Genomic DNA, 11530 nt, shown 5'->3' with positions numbered 1-11530 from the left:
GCAGATAGGAAAACATAGATCCTGAGATGGTTTCCATCAAAGGAGCTAGAAAATCATCCTTTCCTTGAGAAGAGAAATCATACAGTGAGGTCACCAACTCACAGCAGGAAGTAGTAATTATATAAGTACCCCAAAAAGGAAGAGATAGAGATTGTAAAAGTGGAAGGAACCTTGAGCAGCAAGTGGTCACTGGGCCCCTGCTCTGTACAATGTCGCAGAACCCCATTAACAAGATGGGTATTTTTCTCCTCCTAAAATCCTTCTTTAAAAGCATCCATGTTTTGCATTTTAGCTTCCTTCTCACAGATCCCATGACTTACTTCCAAGAACTCTTAGTTACTTTTAGGGGGAGGGTGATGGAACGGTTTATATCTCCCCTCTGAGGGCCATGAGAGAGAATAGTTATCCATAAGCCATGATTTTTTTTTTTTTAAAAAAAACATACACTGTAAATCTTTCAAATCCTTTGATGTATGGGCAAAGTGAATCCCTGCAGTTCGTGAAGGCTATCCCTGGATGGAGGAACTTTTACTTTGAGATCAAGTGAAATATTCTCTTGTACATCTTTGTAAGGTGGCTGCACCCAGACTCAGAACATCAGGAGGAAATGCAGAATGGAGAAAGCTCTTTGATCATCTTTACAGACAATGGTCTCCCCTTCAGTGTACTTGGAAGTACTTTGTATTATGTAAATACACAACTAGGCTTAGGAAGATCAAAGCGGAGAGAAGGGTGCTATCTGTTGGCTTGTGAATGTTAATTTTAAAGCACATTAGGTTTAAAAAAGGGGGGGTGGGGAGGGGAGGGAGAGAAAGAAAGTTTCCAAGAACATAACAAAAATCCCCTCACCACCTCCATTTTTCCCACCCACATTCTCCAAAAAGGGAAGAAGGACAGAGGGAGACGTAGAACCGCGAGGAAGAAACAAAGTAACCATGTGACACTTATTTTGTTCACATTCTGGGAGGTAAACTCTGGAGGATGAGAGGGGGTGGGCATGCTTTAAAGGAGTCACAGCAAAGACGATCCAGAAAGGAGCTCCACGTTGTAACCCTCATGTAGCAATGCAGACTTCTTACACATCAGTGTGTCTCAGCTTATACTAAGTTCTTATAATTAACCAAAGAGAAGTGTTTGGACACCTGGGCGAGACTGGAGGGCCTCCCACAAGGGGACTCTTTGCAAGACCAGGAATTAGGGTGAGCAACCCCTGGACTCCACAGCTGTGCGTTGCATTTGTATTACATCCAGGAAGGCACTTAGGTAACCGTTTGCTAATTTCCTTCCACTTGGAGTTGTGGTAGGAGGTCTACATCTGAGAGGGGAACACCAGGCCACCAGGCCACCTCCTCTTTCTCTTCTCTAAGTTATCCTAACTTTTCTTTTCTCTTCGGAATTTCAGTATTTTTCCACAGCCACATTTACATCAAAAAATAAAATTCCGCAAGTTCCTGGGAACCGAGAGTCTCTTAACATAGCAAAATGGTGTATTTCACCACCAGAATTTGCCCTGAGGTTTGCAACTATATTAAATTAACTCCTTTTAACATGTCTTGCCTCATGAGGTGAGAGAATTTGTGTGCGGAGCTATTGAACTTGAGACAATTCCACTTCAATGAGCTGCGTTTCATTCTCAGAAAGATTTAGAATTTTTTTTAATGAGGTGGCAGCTAAATAATAAATTAAAGTAGTTAAATTAGAGATGCTGAAATATATGTGATTATGTGGGGGATGAAGAAAAAGAAGACAGGGTCATAGACAGAAAGTAGGGCCGGAGCTCCCTGGTGACTACAGTCATGGAAGACTCCCCAGAGGAGGAGGCCTTTGGACAGATGTCTGACTGAAGTGAAGTAGCGAGCCAGATCTGGGGGGAGGAGCATTCTAGGCAAAGGGAACAGCAAATACCAAAGCCCTGAAGTAAGAATGTGCTTGGTGTGTTCGAGAAACAAAGGTCAAACTAGCAGGGAGTGCAGGAGTGAAAGGAGAGGGAAGACTGTAAGAAGTCTGGCTTTAACCCCAAACGTAGCAGGGAGAAAATTTGAAGTTTTTCACTGGGGAAGCTCTCCTTTGTCGTGTGTCCTTGCACGTGGGAAAAGTGGGTAAGCACACTCTAAAGCGCCCTCCTGTCTATGACTGTGGTCTGTGTCGTTACCCTGGAAAGAGTCCTTCCTGCTGGCATGAAAACGGGGTAGTGAAGACAGGCTGTAGTTCCCCAAAATAACATTAGGTGGCGACTCTGGGTCGTGTTTCTAACTTGCGGATTATTGATTACAGAGCGCTGGTTCCCAATCTCGTGCCTCACCAGAATCGCCTGGGGGGCTTGTTAAACCCCAGATTGCTGAGTCCCACTCTCAGAGGGTTTGATCTGTAGGTTTGGGGTGGGTCCCAGGAATCTGCATTTCTAACAAGTTCCAGGTGATGCTGATGCTGCTGGTTCAGGGACCTCCCTGTGAAAACCCCTAGATGGAGCCCTGAGATAGAAACCAGGACCAATTCCTTCATCTCACAGGTGGAGTGACGGAGGTTCTGACCAAAACACTCCAGTATCTTCCCATCATAGTTAGAATTAAATCTCGGTCTCTTACCACATCCTCCCTCCACCGCCTCCATGATTCAGGTCCTGGTTTCTTTCCTCGCCTCATCTCCCGCACTTTCTAAACAGTGACCACTCTCTTTCTCTCCATTCCTTAAAGCTAGTTCCCACATCAGGGCCTTTGCACAGGCTGAGCCTCTCACCTGGGATGGCTTTCCTGCAACCTCCTCATTGGCTGGCATCCTCTCATTCCTCATACCTCTACCTGAAAGTCATCATTCAGGGAGGCTTCCCTCTGCTGGCTAGGAAGCTGACAGCCCTGCTGGTGTTCATCCCTGTTCTCTTCCTTTTGTGTGTTTGTGGTGGTGTGTAATTATTTAGCTTCTGTCTTGGTTACTTGTCTCCTGACTAGATTCTAGGCCCTTGAAGGCAGGGACTGGGCCTGTCTTGCTTTCTGTTTTGCCTTAAGTTCCCAGGACTGTGCTTGGCAGCAAGTAGGCCCCCAGGAAATAGTTGTTGAGTAGATAAAACTAAAGACTTTCCCAGGCTCTACCAGAGAGCCAGTGTGTGAGCGGGGACTCCATGTAAGTATCCTTCAGGTTACACGTGGATTGTGTGATTGTGTAATGTTCAGAATCACCTTGTCCTAGTCCCAGCACTGACATTCAGAATATTCTGAAAGGAAATAAAGATGAATAACATAATGTTTATAAATAGTTTACAATCTTTTGAGTGGTGTAGCTTGCTGTCTACCTCATTTGATTAGCAGAGGGGCTGCTGGGAGGGACTCCCTGGAGTTCGGGGCTTGGTGGGCAGAGACATTGTACTAATAATGCGTTTATTAAACCATTCTACCCCATGACTGCACGGCATCCTCAGGTTTTAAAAAAAGTATCCCAGACTTGGTAGTAATGCAGAAGGAGGACTGCATGTCCTTTCGGAAACATGCTGGAACACTGTCAACAGGCCCACCCAAGGGTTATCTAATGCTCTAGGGAAGGGATCTTCGACTTGTCATTTACTTATTTGTTAGGGTCCAGACTCAGGAAGTTATGTATTCACGTCTAGATTTAAGTTGCAACTGATTTTTGTCCAGCAGAAAAGATCACCCCAAAGGTTACAATTGTTTTGCCCTGTAGAACATTAGCCAGTTTCACTTTGCAATCATACGTCAGCATTTGTCTTTCGTTGATTATAAACATTTCAGACTCTCTTACACTCTTTGAACCAGTTTCACAGTCCTGCTGATCATTTCAATGCTAATGAATTACATATAATTTTGGCACATGCTTACTTTTTATTTGTATGAGAGCTGTGTGTTTAACTTAAAAAAAAATTAAGCTTTGGGGACCAGCGCCATCTTTGTTAGAGGGGCTGATCATCCTTGCTTTCTGGATGGATCTAGTGAGGCTTAGAGAGGTAGAGTATTTGTCTCCATGAGCAAAAGTGATGAAGCTAGGACTTGACCTTAGGCCAGCCTGACCTCAGCGCCCCTCATCCTTCAGTGATGCCACCCCCATGTGCCCAGTGCTATTCTGGGTGCTTTGTAAACTTCTTCAGATTTAATTCTCACAACTCAACAAATGAAGTGTTACTATCATTTGAGAGATGAGGAAACTGAGGGCTGGAGCTGAGAAAGAAGCCACTAGTGGCACTGAACTCTTTGAAGGTCAGCATCAAGAGTTTCAGAGTCAGACAGATGTGAGTTTCAGCTCTGGCTCACATGCTTTCTAGCTAGGAGTCCTCAGCATTTCTCACCGAATTTCTCTGAGCCACAGTTTAAGGTGCGAATAAGCCCATTTCACGTGGTGGCTGTTGGAAATATTTGCAAATAAAACTAGACCCTGGGCCCCCAGGCTCTCAGTGACACCAGCATCTTTTGTTCTGGAATCAGGAGGGAAAGAGCAGTTGATCTGGCATTGGCTGCTCCCAGGCTGACGGGCATCAGAGGATCCTGGAAGGGTAGGCAGGTGCCTGGGAGAACTGGAGGGAGAAGCTGCTGAGCAGGAGTGTGGGGAAAGCTCAAAGAGTCCCCGAGGAGCTCAGCTGGGCACAGGTGGAAGGCTGGACAGGGACCCCGTTCAGTCTGCCGGGCTGTGATGGAGCCTGGGCTGTGGGGTCAGGCAGCCTGAAACTCTGGGCTGCAGCTTCTGGATCTGCAAAATGGAACAATAATGACTCTTCCCTGTTTTGGATTATTGGGAGGCCCCTGGGGACAGTGAGCTTAGCTGGAGGTGTGCTGTTCTATATAAAGAAGACAGACCCTTGACTGTAGCCTTTCTGAAACCTGACGGGGTTATCAATCATGTAATGATAAGGAGACGATGGTAGGTGACATCTGGGAAAGATTAGGGGCCACTGGGAGGTTTTTCCTTGGAGTTCTGGGCTCACTGGGTCAGAAACATAGCACAAATATACAACCAAGGGTCATTTGGGGCTCTGCAATTTAGAGAACCCTTCCATTTTGTTGCATTGCATCCTTGTGTTAAGACAAATTCTCTGTGTAGAGCACTCTGTTAAGTGCTTGACATGCTTTAGTTTATTCTTCCAGAACATTTGAAGTTGTTGGTGTCTTGACCCCCATTTTTCAGCTGAGGAAACTGAGGCACAGTGACTTGATTAAAACTACACAGCTGGCAAGTGACAGAGTGGGAACTGGAGCACAGACAGCCTCACACAGCAAATCGGAGTCTCAGAGGCTTTTGGAGGGACCTGAGACTCCTCTGGCCACTCCTGCCTGGCCTGGGTTCCCCTATGTGCCCCCTGGAAGTGTCTGGAGGTGAGGAGAGAGGCCAGAGTGGGGTCCTGAGTCCAAGGGGGAAGCTTTAGAGCCCAGCCAGGGAAGCAGGGAAGGAGAGGATGGAGGGGGGGCCTTGGTCCCTCCAGAGCAGCTGAGGGTAAGATAAAGGCCCAAGGAGACAAGGAGACGTAGCCAGGGCCCAGATGAGGAGGAAAGGAAGAGGCTGGGAAGCGGAAGGAACAGCTGCAAGTGGAGGAAGCAGAGTCTGGAGTCCCAGGGGAGAGGGCTGGGGGTGGAATGGGGACAGGACAGGCACTGGGCCCAGGGTTCTGGACCACTGCCATTCCTGACTCCACAGGCGGCAGGACCCCGGACCGGGCAGAGGTTTTCCTTTAATAGATGCCACCTTCACTCCTGTGCTAGGCAGTGCTGGGGCCACCGAGGTGAACTCAGGGTCATACACTCTGAGCTCAGCTGAAGGACCTGATGTTGGTAGAAGTGAGTTACCCAGGACTAGAGCTCAATACTGTCCATAAGATGTGCTCAGGAAACAGCAACGGGCCTTCTCTTCTCGGCACTTTCCAGTCCTGGAAATAAGTTAAACAGGTACCTAAGTGCAACCTTAGCGTTGGGCCCTGTGAACCATCTGGGAGGAGGGACCCTCCGTTACCAGAAAGAATGCAGTCTGTCTCGTAAGCAATCATAAATTCTCAAGGATGAAAGGATGGTGCCATTTTTTCACAGTAACTATATCAAGATATAATTAATGTAAAATCACAGGCACCCATGGTATCCATTTTAAAGTGTGTCTTTCCATGAGTTTGGACAAACATGGAAACCCTGTATAACCACCTACCTAATCAAGATGCAGACCACTTCCATAGCCCCCAAAAGCCCCCTTGTGCCCCTCACCTTTCACTCCCACCTCCTGGCCCCAGGCCACCACTAATCCGATCTGTCACTATTGCTTGGTTTTGCCTCTTCTAGAATTCATGTAAGTGAAATCAGACAGCATGGACTCTTTTGTGCCTGGCTTCTTTCCTCATCTTCATGTCTTGAGATTCATCCATGTTGTTGCATGTTCAGCAACCTGTTTCTTTTTATTGCTGAGTAATATTCCATCAAATATTACTCAAACATTTCCAGTGGGTCATTTTCCATTTTGTGTAGAGCCTGCCTCCAAAGCATATCCAGAAATCCTCTGCTTTCCCTTCCTGATCTTTGGGTGAAATTCCATCCCATGTGAAAGAGACCTAAGCTCTGGGTAGGTCCTGAGAGCGCAGGAGAAGATCTCATTCTTGGGGCAAACAAAGCTCACTCTTGCCAGCATTGATCACTCTCTTAGTAAAACTCTACTGTCTCCTCTCCTCTGCGGACTCACTCCCAGGTGATGTCACCCAGCCCTGTGACTTAAGTCCTGATGACTCTTAAACGTAGACCTAAGATGTAGCTCCAGCCTCTCCCCTGGGCTCCAGATGCTGACATCCAGCTGCCTGTCATGCCTCCATCTCCTCCTCCTACAATTCTCTCTGACTCAGTGGAGGGCTGAGTCACTGCTCAGCCACTGCTCAGGCCTAACACCAAGGTGGGACCTCCTTGCTTTCTCCTTGTCATCTCATCCCCTGCTTCTTATCCATCAGATGGTCCTGTTGGTCCCATCTCTAACCTATATCTGGAATCCCATCCCAATTCCCAACCCCACTGTCACCTTCATCTGTCAGCTGGACTGCTGTGGCAGGAATGCCACCCAACCTTGTAGACAACATAATTTCAGACTTGAGAGCTGATGGCCAGGCCTCCTCCCTTAAGTGGGGATCCAGTGAGCTAACATTGTCCTTGGTGAGGGGAGGAGAGGCCTCCAGCAGGAGACGAGGATTTTAGTCCACAGGTATTTGCTGTGCACCTGCTATGTGTCAGGCACTGTTCTTGGTTCTGGGGATGTGATGGCAGACAAGTATGTTGCTGTCTTTGCTCTCAGAGCTGTAATGGTGGTAGGAGAATGGGGAGGCAGAGGAGGGCATCCCTGGCAGGGGCATGGTGTAAGCCAGGGCATGGAGGTGGGATAGCAGGCATCACCCATGGTCCAGTCTGAGGTAGCTGGTGGAGCAGGGATGGGGAAGCAGTCTCCCGCCCTGAGCCATGGGAGAACCCATGGAAACCTCAGACATCAAATTCAGTTCAGAGCCCTTACCCAGCAAAACTGGAACCCCTTTGTAGTGGTCAGGCAAGGAACCCTCGCTGCCAGGCTGTGAGGAGCCACCTTCGTGCTCATGTCTCATGGCTTCCCTTGACTGGGAGCCCCAGGCTAGGACCCTTCCCAGCAGAGACACCTCTCCCCAAGAGGCCAGGACCCGGCAGAGTGTCTGGGATGCTTGTGATGCCATTTTCCACCTGGTTTCCCAAGTCGACTCCTGTTTGGCTCCTGTGGGAATCTCACCTCATTGAGACCCCAGCACCTAGTTCTCTGCCACTGCGATTGGCCTAGGAGTGTGTGTGTGTGTGTGTGTGTGTGTCCCCGCATGTGCTGAGTGTAGAGCATGAATGATCCCTGCTGCTCAGTCCAGGCAGCTGGACTAACGGTCCATTTCCCCCTGGTCTGGAGGCCTCCTCCAGGCCCCCAGCTGCCCTGATGGGCCAGGTCACCCTCCCGCCCCGGGAGCCCCCAGCCGCTCCCCACTCGGCTTTCCTTGTATTGTGCACAGGCTGGTTCCTCGAGGAAATGGGGCGGCTGCTGGGTGCGGGGGTGGCCGCCAGCGGCCCCACCCCCTTCCCCCCATTGTCACTCCTGGCTTCGGCCCCCAGCCCCTGCTGCTGACACTAAAAATAGTCTTGCTCACAGGGAGACGGCCCCACCCGAGCGGGCTTCCAGGCTGGGCGTGGGGTCGGGGTTGCCAAGACAGAGCTGTCCCTGGTGGGAGGGGGCAGTGAGGTGCTCCCATCAAGTGACCTAGGTCAAAGCACAATAGAGCTGTGTGACCTCAGGTCACCTTCTCCCCCTCTCTGAGCCTGGGTTTTCTCATCTGTCAAATGAGGATCAGGACACTTGCCTGCTGAGGTTGCTCTTGAGAGTGGATGGAAGTGTGGCTGGGTCCCCAGGGCTCTGTTCTTGGCCAGCTCTGGGGTTGGTGCTGCTTGAGAATCTGCAGAGCCTGAGGAGAGAGCACATAACATGCCTTTATCCTCATCCCCATCTTCAGTGGCCGCTAAGTGGCCTGATTTCCCCCAAACAGAGATGCTGAGAGGCTGAAGAGTCTGCCTGGGAGTCCAGAGGCATCCTCAGGTGTGTCGTGTGAGACCTGGCAGGTGCCTCTGAGACCTGTGTGAGCTCACATTGTGAATTATGTAGCCAGGATAGGACTCATACCCATGTCTCCAGCCTCTGAGGGCTGTGTTTTTTCCGCTTTGAGGGGCTGCCTTCATGCTGATGACTCTACAGGCTTCCTGGCTGGGATCACCTTGTCTTTGAGTCCACAAACACATGATTCATCATGAAGGAAGACGTTGGGCATGGGCGTTGTGGCTTGAGCTGGGGGCTGGGTACCTCCCCTGTAGCCCACATGGGTGAACAGCTGCCCTCAGATGCTATCCATGGCCACTGAGCTGGGCCTGCAAAGGAGGAATTATCAGCATATCTGTCTGTCTTCTGGGTCCTTTTGTTTGTTCGTTCATTCATTGATCCTTCCTTCCTTTGTTCTCTTTTTTTTTTTAACAATGAAATATTTTAGACATGGATTCTGTTATATACTTAAGAGTCTGGAACTCTTAGAATTACTCTTGTCAGAGTTGGAATTTTCTATGTGTTTCTGTGGTTATCTGTGTCCCCCACTAACCTTTACTGTTAGTTCATGTATCCTCCCCGAGACAAGTACAGTGTATCTCCCATTCAGACCCTGATCCTGTGCAGATTTGTTTCCACCCACTTGTATTTGGGGATTTGTGGGGACGCTTTTGTCACCTGGTTTTGTTGTAAACCTTGTCCGTGGGGTTTTGGTTTGCTAGTTGCTGTACCTATTTTAAAGTAGGGATTTGGGAAGATTCAAACATGTTTTTACCCCTGTCACAGCCATCTTCCCAGAATCCTGACTCTTTCTGAATAATTTATGTATATGGAAAAAGAATTAGTACACAAGGTGTTGAGTGATGGGTCTTTCTTGGACCCCGAAGATGACCACTGTTCCCAGTTTGGGGCTTCTTCCAGGTATTTTATGCACATCAAGCAAACGTAGGTACCCAGGCTGGTTCTTGCACACCCACTGGTGTATTCTACTTTCTGTACAGCACTTAGCACTATGTTTTGACATTGTTCTAAGTCAGCATACAGAGTACTTCCCCATTTGAAAATAAAAATGGCTGCATATAAAGCAGGGATTTTTAGCTTGTTATACCATCAACCCCTTTAGCATCCGGTGATGAGATGGACCCCTTCTCGTAATCATATTTTTTAAGCACATAAAGTAAAGTGCATAGGATTGCAAAGGAAGCCAGTCATTCGGAAATGCTACTACTGCAGCAGCAGCAAGAGTTTGTGATGCAGTAATAGGTGGGCTTTATCTGTACATTAAATAAAAGATGTGCATGCAGGTTTGGGGTCTCGATGAGCTTAAATAATATGTGGAGGGGTCTGTAAGCACTGTGATGTCAGACCTAAGGGTCTCTGACTTCTACTGTGACAAAGGCACTGTGGACCCTGCCGTGGCTCATGGTCCATATTTGTACTTGAAGGAAATGTTGCATTTCAGTTAGAGGTTAGTGAATATATAGTTGTTATTTTATTCCCATCCAAATTCACGGAGCCCCTGAGTTCTGAACCCCAGGTTCAGAACCCTTGCTAAAAAGTGTAGCCATCCCTCACTTTATTCAACCCGTCTCTTCTTGAAGAGTCACCCTGTCTCAGTATTTCTCCAAATCCTGTTGTTGTGTAGCTGGGGAAACCAAGGCCCTGGGCTGGTGAACGGACTGGGGTGGCAGGACACCAGGTCCTGACTCCAGGCCCAGGCACATGCCCAGTTCCTCCCCCACCAGGCTGATGGCAGGGAGTCAGCCAGGAGCAGGTTGGCAGCTGGTGTCCTGTCCTGAGAGTGACCCGGCCCCGCCTGCGCCCTGCTCCCCGCCCTGGCCGGCACAGCTGTGGATGTGACAGGAGGCTTGGCTCCGATTCACCCAGGCACATTCCTGGCCCAGCCACTATTTTTTTTTTTTTTGTGACTCTTTCTCCCACACCCCCAACCTTCACCCCCCTTTTCCTCAAAAATGCTCTGTCTCTCCCCAGAGGGTCCCTTTGGGCGGCGGCTCCTGGAGGGAAATGTGGCCTGGATTTCCTGGAACACGCGGAGCTGGAGTCCCAGCACAGGGAGGAGGGAAGCTGCTGGCAGCAGAGCCACACCCCTCCCCCAAACATAAGTGGGTTCTCTGGAGAGACGGGTGAACTGGAGCCTCAGTATTCCCATTCCACTGGGCCCTCTGAGCAGAGACGCCTACTGCTGCAGGAATGGGCCGCTGCAGTCGGGGTGGTGAGACAACCTCCCCAGGGAATCACAGCTCTGGGACCTTTGTGACTCTGTGACCTTGGACAAGCCACATGATCTCGCTAAGCTCTGGTCTTCTGGCTCTTCAGTGCAGGGCCTGTGATCAGGACCTGCCAAGGCTAGTGGACGGTCCAGTTAGGCGACAGCTATGCATGAGCCCTTCCCAAACCCGAAAGCCTTGCTCCAGTACACAAGGTGTTTGAGGGAAGTTGGGGGTGCAGGTGTTGGGGTACACTGGGAGAGGGGTGGGACTGGATACCCTCTGTCCTTCATTCGCTCATGAGACAATTACTTGTTGATCACTTACCGTTGTGCCAAGCATTGGGGCTCAGCAGTGAACACAGGAGACCAGGGCTCGCAGAAAATAAACAGACAAATGCCCCCACAGGGTCAGGAGATGAGTGCTTTGTGTTGGGTGCGAGGGTCAGGGGAAGGCCTCTGCTGGGGGACAAGCGAGTGGAGGCACCAATGAAGCAGAGGCCCCGAGGTGGGAGCAGGGAGGGAGGGCTAGAGAGGCCTGTGTGGGGTGGGGAGATGGGCAGAGGGAGGCTGGGGGCTTGTAGCCCAGCAAGGGCTTCGGCTCCATTCATAGGATGCCACCAAGGGCTCTGACATGTGCAGTGATACACCAGAAAAATGGCCCACAGGGGTGGGGGTTGGGAGGTGCAGGAGCTGCATCCCTGGAGCTTGAGCTTTGAGACCCAGCACAGCTCCTTCCTGGCTCTGCAAGCG

At 49.7% G+C, this 11530-nt stretch overlaps 1 long non-coding RNA gene across 1 annotated transcript; it reads right to left on the bottom strand.

The window, feature by feature from the left end:
- Positions 1-5119: 5119 nt before the first annotated feature.
- Positions 5120-9180, bottom strand: LOC140687265 (uncharacterized). The gene is made up of 3 exons (XR_012061450.1): positions 9104-9180; positions 8321-8422; positions 5120-5860 (listed from the first exon to the last, which is right to left on the bottom strand). It is a non-coding gene; the product is annotated as an uncharacterized lncRNA (long non-coding RNA).
- Positions 9181-11530: the final 2350 nt, after the last annotated feature.

This window comes from Vicugna pacos, chromosome 19 (assembly GCF_048564905.1).
Source record: "Vicugna pacos chromosome 19, VicPac4, whole genome shotgun sequence".
Classification (NCBI taxonomy): Eukaryota; Metazoa; Chordata; class Mammalia; order Artiodactyla; family Camelidae; genus Vicugna; species Vicugna pacos.
This window is presented reverse-complemented; position numbering and strand designations above follow the sequence as displayed.